At 37.2% G+C, this 18,665-nt stretch overlaps 1 non-coding gene across 1 annotated transcript; it reads left to right on the plus strand.

The window, feature by feature from the left end:
• Window positions 1-17,923: 17,923 nt before the first annotated feature.
• LOC141669910 (small nucleolar RNA R71) lies at window positions 17,924-18,030 on the plus strand. Its single transcript, XR_012554157.1, has one exon. It is a non-coding gene; the product is annotated as a small nucleolar RNA R71 (small nucleolar RNA).
• The last annotated feature ends 635 nt before the right edge of the window (window positions 18,031-18,665 follow it).

Genomic DNA, 18,665 nt, shown 5'->3' on the forward strand with positions numbered 1-18,665 from the left:
GTTGAATTTGTTCTTAATTTCCACCTGAGTTGGCACAAGGTCATCTAGTTCGTCTTTTAGCAATCTTCTGATTCTGTCTTGATGACTATTCAGAGTCTGTTGTAATGCTTTACCAATGAGGTTAAAAGTTTTAAGCTGTGCCTTGTAGACTTCCGTAATAGCATCATAGACTTCCTGTAGACTGAGAGTCTTGGCATTGCTTCCTAGGATAGTGATATACTCTTTTCTAAACCTATCTAAAACCCCATCCATCTCCAAACTGAAATCTTTATCTAGCCAAACATCCAAATTTCCATCTTGCTCAGCTTTATTGACAATCTTTTACTGTTGTTCTTCAACATCTGTTTTATAAGAAAATAAGATAGCCTGATTGTAATATCCGGGATATATCGTGTAATTATTTTTGCTATTATATAATTATTATGTGTGTTCAGTATCTATTCTGTGAGCTAATTGTTAAGTGTTATCTGTACTTGAATATTCAAAAATAATATTAATTGAGTATTTTAATTTTTATATGTCCAAAATAAAATATAGATAATTGTCATATCTTCCTAATTATTTTTATGTTGGTTTATGGATTTATAAGAATCATATAAAATTTCTAAAATCTTTTTCCGGGTAATTAAAATCTATTTTATAAAAACGGGAACCAACCGACGTCAACCGTTGTTACGTTTTTGGAACCCGAAACTCTTTCAAGAACTCCTTCCTAACCTAATTGTAATATTCCGAGCATATTCCATGTTTCGACTTTTTCGATCCGGCGTACGGTTTGTCCTGCGCGGGTCCCGGCGCAACATTTTCGATATAATATTCGTTTCGGTAAATCAATAAAACCCGTATTTTCGATAAAAGGAGCTTTTTATTAAACTATCACAATTATCACTTCGTAATACGTGTAACCAGGCGCTGAGACCAAGACCGCAGTACAAATTGTACTGATTTGGATAATTATCCCGAAAACCGATACCGTTTGGATCAGTTTTTACAAATAAACGTACCGTTTTATATCCGGAATGATCCAACGGGATACTAATTTTCCGTAATTATAAATAGCCTTTTACCGTAACTTATTTCGTATCAAAATCATTTGCAGACAGATAATTATATAATTTTCAGAGAAAAACCCTAATTTCCTAAAACTGTTCTAAGAATCAAACAAGCATTTGGAGGTGTTATTGAATTCGGTTTGGAAAGCTCGAGTAACCAATCTGAAGGTCTTGAAGAGCTCTACCAGATTCTGTAATCCATACACCTGCAGAAATCAAGGTTATTTTTCTAAAAATTTATTTATTTTCGAATTTATTTTATTAAAAATATGAATTTTTGTTCGGATGATTGTTTGTATGATTTGATGATTGCATGTTGTAGAGCTTGTTTTCCTGGTGATTTTCATATGTCATACGTCTGATTTGGAGTTCAATAACATGTTCAAATTTGAGTTTGATTTTCGAATTTTAAAATTAGGGTTTATAACCCGTATGAATGTTCTTAATTGAAATTTGGGGGTTTCTTATTCTGTGATAGATTGATGTTGTCTTATAGTGGGTTGTGTTCTCTGTGAAATTTGCAATCTAGTCGTATAAGTTTCATGAACCAACGAGGTCTGTAGAGAAGGGAGTTGTGTTTTGAAGTTTTCCGATGTTCGCTGGAAACTGGAAAATTTCACGGCCAAATTCCGGCCAACTCAGGGATTGTTAGGATGAATTGATTGCATGGTTGTGTTCCTGGTGTTGTGTAGATGTGATCTGGAGGTGATGGTGGCCTGAGCATCCCTGGAACGTGTTCTCCGGCCATCCCCGACTGTTTTCCGGCGACCCCCTGAAAAATTACAGTTTAGTACCTATAGTTTTGAAAATGATGCAGTTTGGTCCCTGTAGTTTCCAGACTTTGCAAAAATTGGATTTCTGTTTTAAAAATGTTTAAAAATCATATTTCTTATTTATTTTTATTATAAAAATTCATTTTTAATTTCTGAAAATTCTAAAAATTATTATTTTAATTCTGAAAATTATTTTTAATTCACAAATAAATCTAAATTAATTAGTTAATTAATTTCAGTTAATTTCTAATTGATTAATTGGTCAATTAATTCGAAAATTAATTGATTAATTAATTTAATTAATTATTAATTGATTTTAATTAATTATTTAATTAGATTTAATTATTTAAAAATTATTTAAAAATTTTGAAAAATAGTTTCGAGCTTTAAAATAGTATTCTAAATTATTTCCAAGGCTCGATAATTATTCTAAAATTATTTCGGAGCCAGAATTGGCCAACCGAACCCTATTTATTAACCCGAAATTGATCCAACGACCCGTTTTAATTCCGAAAAATGTTTTAAAAATCATTTTAAATACCAGAAAGCCTATTTATGACCTTAGACTTCTTTATAAATAATATATCATTGATTACGTGATGTATTATGTGCTATATGTGACTTGTTAATTGACTATCAGTCTATATATTCGGTGTTTACTTAATTATTGCATAACTTTCAATCCGTTAATCGGATTTGGGTAAAACGAAGGGTAGATAGAAGTATGTGTTGAATAGAATTCCATGAGTAAATTATTGATAGATGCTTATGATATGTGAGCAGAAGAGGCAAGACGTAGGAAAGGGAAACAAAGAGTTAAGGAGTAAGACGGTTGTGTAGTAAGCTAATATTAGACAAGTATTCCGAACTTTCTCGAAATATTGTAATACGTGATAGTCTTGTTGATATTGCAAGTGCTTTGAAGCACTGAAACCTAAACCCTGATTCCAGTTATTTTTTTGAGCCATGAACCTTATTCTTTCTAGACCATTGATTATTGTATACCCAAACACGAACCTCAAGTATACGATACTACTCCACAAATACATGCAAACAAAATCCCAAACACTGAACTGAATTACTTGTACATTCAATCATTGTATCCTATGCATTGAAAGCCCAAATCTTTGAAACCCTGAAATGTTGATTTCTTTGTTATCCAATTCTTTCATTACCCAGCACCCAAGTTTTAAATTACCTTATTGATCCTTACAAGGATTGAAACCCTTTCAATATTAAACACTCATTGTTGTTAATGATTCTGGTTATTGTTTATTATTGCATATTCTGTTATTATGTTAGAATTGGATTGTTTTTATAAAATTATGGACCAAATTCGTGGTCAGACCATATAATGGTCAAGTTAGGCCAATGTGTGCCTTGGATCCAGTAGTTAGAGCAATGCTGTGTGCCTTGCTCGGGGTTAGTGCGTGACTGATCAGCAGCCTAACTTTGGTTTTTAAATTAAAAGTATAATATCCAATTCAAAATCATAATCCAATGTTCACTTGATATCATAATCATATTCAATTGATGATCATTATTCTCAGTTTTGTCATTGTGACTTGCTGAGCTAGTTAGCTCATTTGTGCGATGTTGTTTATATTCTTTCCAGTTAAAAAGGAACCAGTTGGTAGCGAGGATCCCCAGTCCAGTGCGAGAGCTAGGGGTTCAGGTTGAGAAAGCTGAGCTAGTAGGCTTCTTTTGGGATAATTTAAGTTTGTAAAAGTTTGTAATAATGTTTAATACTCAGTTTGAGTTTGAAATAGTTGGGATTTGAACGGTTTGTAATATATTAGTGTGTTTGGCTTGTGTGCATACTTTAACCTATTGCGGTCCGTGGTGGTTGGTAAGTAGGGTCACTGCATATATTATTATTATCTTTATTATTGTTATAAGCAGGTTATAAATAAGGTGTGTGTGTGGACCCCAAACTTCTGACCCGGGTTTGGAGGGCGCCACAGGTTTGGTATCAGAGCTACAGGTTATAAGTCACTAACACAAGCCTAGGTTGACGGGAATGGGTAGAGGGATATGATTAGAAGTAAGGTATAGGATGATAGAACGTCGAGAGGTTGAGTGTTATGGTATAACCGGTATTAGTATAGTTTGCGTCGTGGTACGAGATTCTTATATTATGATATGATTTTAGATAGCAGAGATGGCTGACTCTTTTATTCCCATATCAGCTGATCACTCAGAGCCTTCAGTTGGAGCACCAGCATCGGATCCACGACCTGTTATTCCACCAGCATTGGCTATTCTACCTCCACCGGTGTTGCAGCCCGTACCATTGCAGGCCATTCCACCTCCAGGCATGAGGCCACCTGTTAGAGGACCCCCACCTGCTGATTCAGGCTTTACTAGTCATTCAGTCACGAGAATACCTTTCCAGTTCTCTTCCTATCCTATCCCATATCATCAGTTTGAGGCTTGCCTTGTGGAGCAGCGATTCCTACAGGGTCAGATCCAGGAGTTATTGCATATCATGCGTACCAGAGAGATGGGGAGTGGTGAAAGGCGACTTAGGGAGAGGCTCCAGGCGTTTCGTAGAGCAGCTGCTGTGAGGATTGCTGAGGCTACACATGAGGACATCACCCCTGATTTCCTAGTGGAGTGGGCTAAGTGGGTTCTAGAGGAGCTTGAGGAGATAGGAGGTCCAGATTTGCCATGAGTTAGAGATTCTGAGATGGAGATGCTGAGCAGTGTTGTTATGATTATGTAGTATGTACAGTAGTGTGTAGTATGTATCAGTAGACTTTTGAGTTGTATTTATAGACTAGCGATGTTGACTAGTGAGTAGGTTATTGTACCCTTTTTGCTTTTACTTTCGAAGCGTCTTTACGCTTGTACTACCTAAAACTTTTGATCTATATATCAGTACCTTTTCTTTTCCAACACTGTCATTTACTTTATCGCACCTGTTTTACTTTACCTTATTTATTGCACCAGTATACCCTGTGATACCATGTACCCTGTTTTCCATAACTATTTATATTCTGTAAAGAAGCATGCAATTTACTTAGTTACAACTGTTTTCAAAAAGAGATATTCCTGTTTTATAAAACTTTTCTTTTATACAAAGATTTGATTCAAAAGCTAAATAAATTGATTGATTCTTTACAGAAAATGCCTTCCAGAAGAAATACCCGCACCAACACCCAGAATGAAGAAACCAACAACAATAACAATAACAACCAAGATGATACAAACCAGAATATGAACCCAGGACCCATGGACCCAGCAATAGCCTAGATTCTTCAAATCTTGGCCCAACAAACAGTTCACCTGGCACAACAACAGCAGAGACAGACCAATCCCCGGGTAACTTTCAAAACTTTTCAGGCAGTAAACCCACCAGATTCAAGGGTTCCTTAGAGCCAATTGAAGCAAATGTGTGGTTAAAGGAAATAGAGAAGGCATTTGCCTTGGTAAAAGTGAAAGAGGAGCAGAAGGAAATAGAGAAGGCATTTGCCTTGGTGGGAGATGGTGAAGACATTGGAAAGCACAGATGTTATTACTTGGGAAAGGTTTAAGGAATTGTTTTTAGAAAAGTATTTTCCTCAGTTTGTTCAGGATCAAATGGAGCTGAAGTTTTTAGAATTAAAGCAAGGGAACATGTCGGTAACAGATTATGAGGGGAAGTTTGAGGAATTGTCAAGGTATGTGTCGTCGTATGTTGATACTGATAGAAAGAAAACTAAGAGATTCCAGCAAGGCTTGAAGCCATGGATCAGAGGGAAGGTAACTATTTTTGAATTGGATACCTATACCGGGGTTGTACAGAAAGCTATGATCGCAGAGACAGAGAGTGAGATGTTCCAGAAAGAAAAGGAAAGCAAGAAAAGGAAAGTTGAGGGAAGTGAGGGTCAGTCACAAACAGGGAAGTTTCCAAATTTTAAGAAGGGCAAGTTTCAGCCAGGGAGAAATTTTAATTTCAGGAGACAAAATGCAGGAGACGGAGGCCAGGGCAATCGTCCAGCTAATGTGAATCAGCCGAATCAGTTGAGATTAACTTTTCCAGATTGTCAAGTATGTGGAAAGAAGCATGGAGGAGTTTGTAACAAGTTGAATGTGGTATGTTTTAAATGCAACCAGAAAGGGCACTACTCGATGGAGTACCGAAATCAGCCAACAAGAGAGCCAGCAAATAAGGATCAGCCTATCCGGAATCCAGCAGTGAAGGTTCCGGTCATTGGATTTACATGCTTTAAATATGGGAAGCCAGGACATATCGCCAGGGATTGCAAGACACCAGCCCCATTCAGTAATGCATTAAGGATTATGGGATCTACCCCAACAGTGAATGAGACTCCGAGGGCTAGAGTTTTTGACATGTCGGTGAAGGATGCGATCCAGGATGCGGATGTCGTGGCAGGTACGCTTAATGTAAATTCTTTATGTGCCAAAGTGTTAATAGATTCGGGAGCAACTCGATCGTTTGTTTCACAAGATTTTGTTAGTAAGTTAAATTGTCCAGTTGGGTATTTAAATGAAATAATGACTGTGGAATTAGCAAATCAAGAACGTGTAACTGTTAACCAAGTTTGTGGGAATTGTGAGATTGAGATTTCTGGTAGTAAGTTTTGGGTAGATTTGATACCGTTTAAGTTAGGAGAATTTGACGTTATATTAGGAATAGATTGGTTATCCAAGCATAATGCTCAGATAGATTGTCGAAATAAGAAAGTAATGGTAAAAACGCCAGACGAAAGAATAGTAACGTTCAAGGGACAGAAGCAGGTAAAGAAGTTCTTAACGATGATTCAAGCCAAGAAGTTACTACGACAAGGATGTGAGCATTTCGTAGCATATGTGATCGACAGAAGTCAGGAGCCAGCAAAACTTGAAGATATTCCAGTTGTGAAGGAATTTCCAGACGTATTTCCCGACGAGTTACCAGGACTTCCTCCAGATAGAGAAATTGAATTTGCAATCGACTTAGCACCTGGAACCGAACCAGTATCCAAGGCCCCGTATAGAATGGCGCTCGTTGAGATGAAAGAGTTAGCAAAGCAATTACAAGAGCTGTTAGAGAAAGGAGTAATCAGACCCAGCGTATCCCCGTGGGGTGCACCGGTATTATTTGTCAAGAAGAAAGATGGAAGCATGAGACTGTGCATCGACTATAGGGAGCTCAACAAGTTGACAATCAAGAATAAGTATCCGTTACCCAGAATTGATGATTTGTTTGACCAATTAAAGGGAGCCAAGTATTTTTCCAAGATCGATTTAAGATCGGGATATCATCAACTGAAGATCAAACCAGAAGATATACCAAAGACAGCTTTCAGAACAAGGTATGAACATTACGAGTTTTTAGTGATGTCTTTTGGATTGACCAACGCCCCAGCAGCGTTTATGGACCTGATGAACAGAATTTTCAAGGAATATTTGGACAAGTTCGTTATAGTATTTATAGACGATATTTTGATCTATTGAAAGACGGAGGAGGATCATGCGGAACATTTAAGGACAACTTTGGAGATTTTAAGGAAAAAGAAGTTATATGCTAAATTGTCGAAGTGTGAGTTTTGGCTACAGGAAGTTCAGTTCTTAGGACATATAGTCAGTAATGAAGGGATCAAAGTGGACCCGGCAAAGATCGAGACAATTACGAATTGGGAAAGACCGAGAACACCCACTGAGGTAAGAAGTTTCTTGGGATTGGCAGGATATTATCGACGATTCGTTCAGAATTTCTCAAGAATTGCAACACCATTGACAAAGCTTACACGAAAGAATGAAAAGTTTATATGGAATGACAAGTGCGAAGAAAGTTTTCAGGAATTGAAGCGGAGATTAATCACAGCACCTGTTTTGTCACTTCCAGACGATCAAGGGAATTTCGTAATTTATAGCGATGCTTCTTACAAAGGATTAAGATGTGTTCTTATGCAGCACGACAAAGTGATTGCGTATGCGTCAAGGCAATTGAAACCACACGAACAGAAGTACCCTACTCATGATTTGGAGTTAGCAGCTATAGTTTTCGCTTTGAAGATTTGGAGACATTATTTGTATGGAGAAAAATGTGAGATTTTCACGGATCACAAAAGTTTGAAATATATATTTACCCAGAAGGAACTTAATATGAGACAAAGGAGATGGTTAGAATTGATCAAGGATTATGATTGCTCGATTAATTATCATCCCGGTAAGGCGAACGTTGTAGCAGATGCGTTAAGTCGGAAGGAAAGGTTAAATATGTTATCCGTACCTGAAGAGATATATAAAGAATTTCAAAAATTGGAATTGGAGATTAGAATTTGCAAGCCCGAGGAAGCAAAAGTGTACGGTATGATTTTCCAACCGGAGTTATTGGAGAAAATAAAGAAATGCCAGAAAGAGGTAATGGATCAAGATATAAATAGTTTGGTAGGTGAGGAATTATGCATGCAACAAGATGATCAAGGTATTCTTAGGTTTTCTTCAAGAATTTGGATTCCACCAGTGACGGAGCTGAAAAATGAAATTTTACAAGAGGCACATAGTTCAAGATATTCCATCCATCCAGGGAGTACCAAAATGTACAAAGATTTAAAGAAGAATTATTGGTGGCCAGATATGAAGAGGGAAATTGCGGAATGGGTTAGTAAATGCTATACATGTCAGAGAGTTAAAGCAGAGCATCAGAGACCAAACGGATTGCTACAGCCATTGGAGATTCCAGAGTGGAAGTGGGAACATATTACCATGGATTTCATAGTTGGATTACCAAGGATAAGGGCTAATCATGATGCCATTTGGGTTATAGTAGATAGACTTACCAAGTCAGCTCATTTTCTGCCTATAAATGAAAGATTTTCGCTCGACAAGTTAGTTCATATGTACTTGAAAGAGATCGTAGTTCGTCATGGAGTTCCAGTGTCTATCGTATCTGATAGAGATCCAAGGTTTAATTCAAGATTCTGGAAGAGTTTTCAAGAATGTTTTGGAACAAGATTGAATATGAGTACGGCCTATCACCCCCAAACGGATGGCCAAAGTAAAAGAACGATCTAGACAATCGAGGACATGCTACGTGTTCATGCTATAGATTTCAAAGAAAGTTGGGACGAGCATTTACCCCTGGTAGAGTTTGCCTATAACAACAGTTATCACGCCAGCATTGGGATGCCACCTTATGAAGCCCTTTATGGACGCAAATGTAGATCTCCAGTATATTGGGACGAAGTAGGAGAACGCAAAATACTCGGACTCGAATTGGTGCAGCAGACAAAGGAAGTTGTTAAAATTATCCTGAAAAGATTAATAGCCGCACAAGATCGTCAAAGGAAATATGCAGACCAGTCAAGAAAAGACATGGAATTTGAAGAAGGAAGCTTGGTATTATTGAAAGTATCACCGTGGAAAGGACTAACGAGGTTTGGGGAGAAAGGGAAGCTAAACCCAAGATATGTCGGACCTTTTGAAATCCTAAAGCGTATTGGCAAAGTAGCTTACGAATTGGCGTTACCTCCGCACATGGAGCACATTCACAATGTTTTTCACATATCAATGCTTAAGAAATATAATCCAGACTCCAGGCATGTAATAGAATATGAGCCAATAGAACTTCAAGCAGATTTATCATATGTAGAGAGTCCGATAGAGATTTTAGAGGAAAGAGAGAAAGTATTGAGAAATAAAGTGGTAAAGTTAGTAAGAGTATTGTGGAGAAACCCAAAGGTTGAAGAGTCAACCTGGGAGTTAGAAAGTGATATGAGAGAAAAGTACCCTCATTTGTTTTCTTAGAGATTCTGAGGACAGAATCCTTTTAAGGGGGGAAGGATGTAATATCCGGAATATATCGTGTAATTATTTTTGCTATTATATAATTATTATGTGTGTTCAATATCTATTCTGTGAGCTAATTGTTTAGTGTTATCTGTACTTGAATATTCAAAAATAATATTAATTGAGTATTTTAATTTTTATATGTCCAAAATAAAATATAGATAATTGTCATATCTTCCTAATTATTTTTATGTTGGTTTATGGATTTATAAGAATCATATGAAATTTCTAAAATCTTTTTCCGGGTAATTAAAATCTATTTTATAAAAACGGGAACCAACCGACGTCAACCGTTGTTACGTTTTTGGAACCCGAAACTCTTTCGAGAACTCCTTCCTAACCTAATTGTAATATTCCGAGCATATTCCATGTTTCGACTTTTTCGATCCGGCATACGGTTTGTCCTGCGCGGGTCCCGACGCAATATTTTCGATACAATATTCGTTTCGGTAAATCAATAAAACCCGTATTTTCGATAAACGGGAGCTTTTTATTAAACTATCACAATTATCACTTCGTAATACGTGTAACCAGGTGCTGAGACCAAGACCGCAGTACAAATTGTACTGATTTGGATAATTATCCCGAAAACCGATACCGTTTGGATCAGTTTTTACAAATAAACTTACCGTTTTATATTCGGAATGATCCAACGGGATACTAATTTTCCGTAATTATAAATAGCCTTTTACCGTAATTTATTTCGTATCAAAATCATTTGCAGACAGATAATTATATAATTTTCAGAGAAAAACCCTAATTTCCTAAAACTGTTCTAAGAATCAAACAAGCATTTGGAGTTGTTATTGAATTCGGTTTGGAAAGCTCGAGTAACCAATCTGAAGGTCTTGAAGAGCTCTACCAGATTCTGTAATCCATACACCTGCAGAAATCAAGGTTATTTTTCTAAAAATTTATTTATTTTCGAATTTATTTTATTAAAAATATGAATTTTTGTTCGGATGATTGTTTGTATGATTTGATGATTGCATGTTGTAGAGCTTGTTTTCCTGATGATTTTCATATGTCATACGTCTGATTTGGAGTTCAATAACATGTTTAAATTTGAGTTTGATTTTTGAATTTTAAAATTAGGGTTTATAACCCGTATGAATGTTCTTAATTGAAATTTGGGGGTTTCTTATTCTGTGATAGATTGATGATGTGTTATAGTGGGTTGTGTTCTCTGTGAAATTTGCAATCTAGTCGTATAAGTTTCATGAACCAACGAGGTCTGTAGAGAAGGGAGTTGTGTTTTGAAGTTTTCCGATGTTCACCGGAAACTGGAAAATTTCACGGCCAAATTCCGGCCAACTCAGGGATTGTTAGGATGAATTGATTGCATGGTTGTATTCCTGGTGTTGTGTAGATGTGATCTGGAGGTGATGGTGGCCTGAGCATCCCTGGAACGTGTTCTCCGGCCATCCCCGACTGTTTTCCGGCGACCCCCTGGAAAATTACAGTTTACTACCTATAGTTTTGAAAACGATGGAGTTTGGTCCCTGTAGTTTCCAGACTTTGCAAAAATTGGATTTCTGTTTTAAAAATGTTTAAAAATCATATTTCTTATTTATTTTTATTATAAAAATTCGTTTTTAATTTCTGAAAATTCTAAAAATTATTATTTTAATTCTGAAAATTATTTTTAATTCACAAATAAATCTAAATTAATTAGTTAATTAATTTCAGTTAATTTCTAATTGATTAATTGGTCAATTAATTCAAAAATTAATAGATTAATTAATTTAATTAATTATTAATTGATTTTAATTAATTATTTAATTAGATTTAATTATTTAAAAATGATTTAAAAATTCTGAAAAATAGTTTCGAGCTTTAAAATATTATTCTAAATTATTTCCAAGGCTCGATAATTATTCTAAAATTATTTCGGAGCCAGAATTGGCCAACCGAACCCTGTTTATTAACCCGAAATTGATCCAACGACCCGTTTTAATTCCGAAAAATGTTTTAAAAATCATTTTAAATACCAGAAAGCCTATTTATGACCCGAGACTTCTTTATAAATAATATATCATTGATCACGTGATGTATTATGTTCTATATATGACTTGTTAATTGACTATCAGTCTATATATTCGGTGTTTACTTGATTATTGCATAACTTTCAATCCGTTAATCGGATTTGGGTAAAACGAAGGGTAGATAGAAGTATGTGTTGAATAGAATTCCATGAGTAAATTATTGATAGATGCTTATGATATGTGAGCAAAAGAGGCAAGACGTAGGAAAGGGAAACAGAGAGTTAAGGAGTAAGACGATTGTGATTGGAAGCGAGTGCAGTGTAGTAAGCTAATATCAGACAAGTATTGTTGTGAATATGTTGTGTCCTTGATGATTACCTAAACAAAACATCTAAGTTAATTTTACTTAGTGAAATAATGTAGCACTCGACGGATAAGAATTGTAGTCCCGACGGATAACTCGTTTTAGTCCCGACGGATGAGTAACTTATTATCCATCGAGTGAGTAGCTTATGTAATAATAAGTTTAAAGCACAGTGTTGTATGCACCTTTGTATAGAATCTGTAGTAGTATATAAGTCATGTTGACTTTAACTAGATATGCAGAATAGGTTGATTAACTGTACATAAGCAATGTCTTGTAATTCTGTATAAGTGAAATGAAGTCAAGTGCCAAAATAGCTATCAACGGATGCTTAACAAAGCTTCGACGGATGATCAAATGACTTTCAACGGATGTTTAAAATAGCAGTCGATGGATGATCAAGTAAGTCATCGACGGATGATCTGAAAGTCGACGGATGATCATATCAAGATTCAAACATCAGTTGAACAGTGAAAGCTGACACACAGCCGTCGAGTTGGATACAAACACACTGTGGAAGCCCATTAACTGGGTAATAGAGGATGAAAAGCAGCAAAGATCAAGACTGTTAGATTTTATATTTATTCAGTTCTTTTGACTTTGTAATCTTGGTAATATATAAACCAAGAGAGTAGAAAATAGAAAAACAACTAAGAGAGCTAAGAAACAAACACAGAGAAATCTTTATAAGCACTATCTTTAGCATTTCCTGTGTTCTTAGTAGTTCTATTTTGTATAAGCAGCTGTGAGCATTTCTGCACACAAAGTCCTCTCGATATATTAAATATATCTCTGGTGGAATTATTTAAATCCACCAGAAAGTTTTTAAAGACTCTTGTTTTTAATTACTCTTGTTTTGATTCATTAAAGTTTATATTCCGCATTGTGCTAATCAAAACAAATAAATCTATAATCGAGTTGAACATTTTTATTTCAAGAAAAAGTTCAAGAATTCCATTCAACCCCCCTTCTGTAATTCTTGCTATATTGTTAAGGGACTAACAATTGGTATCAAAGCAGGCTCTTAATCTACAAAGAGTTTAAAGATCAAAACAATACAGCAAGATGAACAAGAAAGATGTTGGATTTAAGATTCCTTTTTCTTGATAAAGATAATTACCAACATTGGAAGGTAAAGATGCATCTTCATATGCTTTCTCAAGATGAGGCCTATGTGGACTGCTGTTAGGGCGAAAACACGCGCTAATATTCACGCAAGTATACGCGTTCGCAAGTAGTATAAAATATTTTCTAGTTCGTTCCCACAGAGACTGGTTTAGGTTAAGTTCAATTTATGCACCTATGCAACAATGTATGGTTATCGCTCAATGCTAAGACAAATAACAAATTGGGTTTTTATTAAACTAAGAGATTATACTAAATAACATTAACTAAGAGAATTGAGGTTGAATTACTATATATGACAAACATAAGATTCTAACTTCATTAAATACTTCGTTCAATAGCCTTCTTGTTTTTAACCTTAGCATGTGATGGTGATGACACTAATCAGATAACACGAAACTGATAAACGCCAACTTTCGTTGCACGAGTACCATTCTACCAGACATCCACAAAAGAGATAGAAGCTGAATAGGCACCAATTATATTGAGATCCTATATGTCTATAGAATTTGACAACATAACGGTTTAAGAACAAGTTATCTTTCTTGATTACATAGGGCAAGTAAAACGGTTAGAGTTACCTACGAATCATGCATACAATACATGAACCTATGCTAGCATGGCAAGTTCTAAACCTCTATATTCGCTGTCGCTTCAATAGAGATTAACACGCTATCTTATATGTTAGCTACGCACATAAGACGAATAAGCACAACCAATACTAGGATATCATACAATCACCACACACCAAGATATCGAAATAATTAATTATTGAAATCCATAAGTAAATCCGCTAGAACCCCATGACAACGATTAGCCCATAATCGAACTCATCGTCACCATGGGTTCCAATGAAAGCATGGTATAAACAAGGTCTTAATAAACTAAATAATAATCAAAGTACGAATAAACGAGATCTAGGTTCAACAAGAACGAAAACGAGCATCAAAAGTTACAACTAATTCAAAGAATCACAAGTTGAAAACAAGATCTTCTTTTTCGGAGTTGTTCTGTGCTTCTAGGTCTTCTCCTTGGTATCCCCTTCGCTTCTTGCGTAAAACACAATCTTCTTCTTCTTAATCTTAATCCCCCTTGTGAAAACGTCTCAAATCTACTTATATAATAGTCCCATAAAACTCAGATTACATAGAAGTTGGAAGCCAAACAGAAGTAGAAGTCTAAAATAATTCAGCAAAATTCCCGACCCTGCGCGGCTGCTCAGCATAGCTGCACGGGCGCGCAGGTTACTGCGCGGCCGCTCAGCATAGCTGCGCGGGCGCGCAGGCCTCTACTGGAAAAAATCCAAGTTTGCTCCGTTTCTTCGCCGTAATCTGCCCGTTCCTTTCCTCTTGCAATGGTGAACACATGCCAAGGCTTATTCTTGATGATTCCTCCCCCGAAATGCAACTAATACCCTGAAATGCATAAACACTAGAAAAACGCATCAAATACACAAAATACTTGATTTTAAGACACCAATTTAAGCCATTTTAAGACGTTCTAAGTGGTATAAAATGCCACTTATCACACCCCCAAACTTAAATCGATGCTTGCCCTCAAGCGTCACAGACTCAAAAACAAATAAAAATATGCATGAATGCAATCTATATGAAAATGCAGCGATCCCCCTTACTACAATTAATCAACCGAATTGCCACATCTCAACGAATGCAGTTAGACAACTAAAGATCAATAAACTCATGCAAACGGACATACAGCCAGAAACGTGGTGTGTGCAAATGCTTAACAGATATGCTTCGGAACTAGACCAATTACTATGACTAGACTATCCTCAAGGCAATCCTATGATTATACAAAGAATAAAAATTCCAGGCACAAAGTGATATACAACACTACAAGAACTCTGGAGCTTACTACGGAATCGTGCTTTTTATTTACAACTCAAATGCTTATTTGACCGTGCAATGAGTGAGGTCCACAAAAGACTTATACAATGATATCCATGTAACGAGCGTTAGGTTAGCGGATCCCAGACTCTAAAAGCCTTAGGTCGCTAGGCACAAAGTCCCCTAAGAACTTAATAACTCGAATACCAAAGAGCCCACTCTTGATCAATTATGCCAATTTTTTTTTTTTTTTTTTAATTTCTGAGCAAGTGCGTTTCGCTCCATCTTGCTCAACCCTAGACTACTCGTAACATACGCGAGCCGGCTACTAGCCATTTGACGCCTAGCCACAACTAGCAACAACTTCCATATTTTTTTCTCCAAAATTTTTCTTTTTCATGTCTTTATCACTAAGAACCTATAATCGAATTCTAAGCATAATAAGTAGATTGACCTTGAAAACAACCAAATCATAACACAATCTAGCCCTTTCGCATTCTCTAAGACTTAGTGGACTTACAATTGTTTCTAGCATGCATATCAACCTACACAACTTAATATCACTTTAATGCTATCACTACACTCACATCAATATCACAATTCAGTCGATAAATCATTGTAAAAGGGATCATGGTAAATGCATGAGCTACATGACATTCATAAAAAAAACTATATGGCATAAATTATGCAACTATATGAAATTACATAAAAACAAACAAATATGTCCTAAATGAACAATCATACAAAAATATGAATGAACTACAACTAAACATGCAACATGAATCTATATGAATCTATATGGACACACACTATTAATCCTTACATTATCACCCCCAAACTTAAAATTTTCAATGTCCTCATTGAAGGTAATAATAAGGATTTCAGGCATACCTAATTAGCGGGAGATTCACCCTCGTCGGGTGGAGGATCAGGTGGCCAATCAACCTCACCACTAGTGTCTCGGAAAATAGTACCGAAAGCATGTGTCAAATCTTCAGCAAAATGACGGTGAATGTCGTGCATGGCCTCCATACGCCTAATTACTCGCCTGTACTGCTCGTCACCAACACCAGTCCTATCAACTACCTGCTGCACATGAGAAGAACCCTATATAGGAACTGGAGGATCCGTTCGGCTACCCTCTACATCATCAAAGATATATCCCAACCCCTTGTCAGGGGGTGCACCTAAGAATGAATAACTCAAGTGATCTGGTAGTGGGTTGAGTTCAAGTGTGGGAGCATCTTCAATAGACGGCTCGAGACGCTCCTGAGAAATTTTCAGCTCTGCTAACCCAAGAGAATCGAATGGCACATCCAACTTCCTCTTCCACGGAGGTGCATTCAAAACCTGCAGTTGCTCTACTTTAAAACACTCCTCTTTAGCTGTGGGTAACTTTATTTCCTTGAACACATTAAAAGTGACCTTTTGATCGTGAACCTTCATCGTAAGCTCTCCTTTTTGCACATCGATCATAGTTCGGCCTGTAGCCAAGAATGGTCTTCCCAAGATAATGGGAATCTTCTTATCTTCATCGAAATCAAGAATTACAAAGTCAGCAGGGAAGAAGAGTTTATCCACCTTGACCAAGACATCCTCCACTATACCTCGTGGATAAGCGATGGAACGGTCAGCTAGTTGCAATGACATGTATGTTGATTTCGGCTCAGGCAGACCAAGCTTCTTGAAGATAGATAAGGGCATCAGATTGATGCTAGCTCCTAAATCACATAAACACTTGTCGAACGACAAGTTTCCGATGGTGCAAGGAATAGTGAAGCTTCCAAAATCTTTAAGCTTCGGAGGCAACTTCTGTTGCAGCACAGCACTGCATTCCTCCGTTAGAGCAACGGTCTCTAAGTCATCGAGCTTCACTTTCCGAGAGAGAATACCTTTCATAAACCTCACATAGCTAGGCATCTGTTCAAGAGCTTCAGCGAAAGTTATGTTGATATGAAGTTTCTTGAACACCTCCAGAAACTTCTCAAACTGTTTATCCAGCTTTTTCTTCTGCAGCCTTTTAAGAAAAGGAGGTGGAGGATAAATCTGTTTCTCCCCTGTATTACCCTCAGGAGGAGTGTGTTCCACAGTAGTCTTCCTTAGTTCCACCTCTACTTCCTTCTGCACATCTTCTTCAGCCACAACTGCATTTTCTGAATCTTGAGATTTTTCTGGCTCTTCGTCTTGCTGAGCTTGGGGGCTTGCGACCTTTCCAGACCTTAAGGTGATGGCATTCACCTGTTCTTCAACTTCCCTCTTTCTTGGATTGGCTTCTGTATCACTAGGAAGCGTTCCTGGTGGTCGATTCAATAAGGCATTAGCAATTTGCCCTATTTGGTTCTCCAGAGTCTTGATAGAAACAGCTTGGCTTTGGCATATAAGAGCCTGGTTTTTGCACATAAGCCTCAACTCCTCTAATTCAGATTTTTCATTCGAAGATAGACCTGCATCATGAGTTTGTTGTTGAAGTTGGAGTTGTTGCTGAAAACCAAGAGAGTTGAACAGCTTATTTCCAAACGGCTGGAACGGCTGTTGCATCGCATTCTGATTGTTGCTCCAGCTGAAGTTAGGATGATTCCAGTTGTCAGGATGATAAGTGTCTGGAACTGGTTGCTGCGATCTCTGAAAGTTGCTCACAAACTGAGCTGAGTCGCTAGATATAGCGCATTGTTCTGTCACATGCGGACCTGCACACAGCTCACAAACACTAATTATCTGCTTAACACCATAGTTAGCCAGAGAATCGATCTTCATAGACAACGCCTTTAGTTGAGCAGTGATAGCCGTAGCTGTATCCACTTCAAGAACTCCTGCTACCTTGCCCTGTGGATATCTCTGGGTTGGATACTGATATTCATTAGCAGCCATCAGTTCAATTAGATCATAAGCTTCCTTAAAGCTCTTTGCCCATAATGCTCCGCCTGATGCTGCATCGAGCATGGGTCTGGACTGTGCTCCCAACCCATTGTAAAAACAAGTGATGATCATCCAATCAGGAATTCCATGATGAGGACACTTCCTAAGCATCTCCTTGTAGCGCTCCCAAGCTTCACTTAGCGATTCTCCTGTTTGCTGCGCAAATTGAGTAATAGCATTCCTGAGTGCAGCTGTCTTCGCCATAGGGAAGAATTTAGTAAGAAACTTCTGAGCAAGATCTTCCCAAGTAGTAATCGAACCAGCTGGTAGAGAGTGTAGCCAGCTCTTAGCCTTATCCTTCAGAGAGAATGAGAACAGTCTCAGCTTCACAGCATCTTCAGAAACACCGTTGAACTTGAAGGTGTCGCATATTTCAATGAAATCCCTAATGTGTGTATTGGGATCTTCCGTTGGAGAACCCCCAAACTGGACTGAAGTCTGTACCCATTGAATTATGCCGGGCTTGATCTCAAATGTATTAGATGTGATAGCTGGCCGGATAATACTAGATTGAATGTCATTGATCTTGGGTTGAGAAAAATCCATCAAGGCTTTCGTTTGTGCTGTTGGATCTCCCATTGTAATGAGTACCTGAAACAAAAACAAATAAACTGTGAAAGTAAAAGAATCCGAGTCAGTGAACTTTAACGACCACTGATGACAAGCACATAAACTAAAAATTAACACCGAGTCCCCGGCAGCGGCGCCAAAAACTTGTTAGGGCGAAAACACGCGCTAATATTCACGCAAGTATACGCGTTCGCAAGTAGTATAGAATATTTTCTAGTTCGTTCCCACAGAGACTGGTTTAGGTTAAGTTCAAT

This window comes from Apium graveolens, chromosome 6, assembly GCF_009905375.1.
Source record: "Apium graveolens cultivar Ventura chromosome 6, ASM990537v1, whole genome shotgun sequence".
Taxonomy (NCBI): domain Eukaryota; kingdom Viridiplantae; phylum Streptophyta; class Magnoliopsida; order Apiales; family Apiaceae; genus Apium; species Apium graveolens.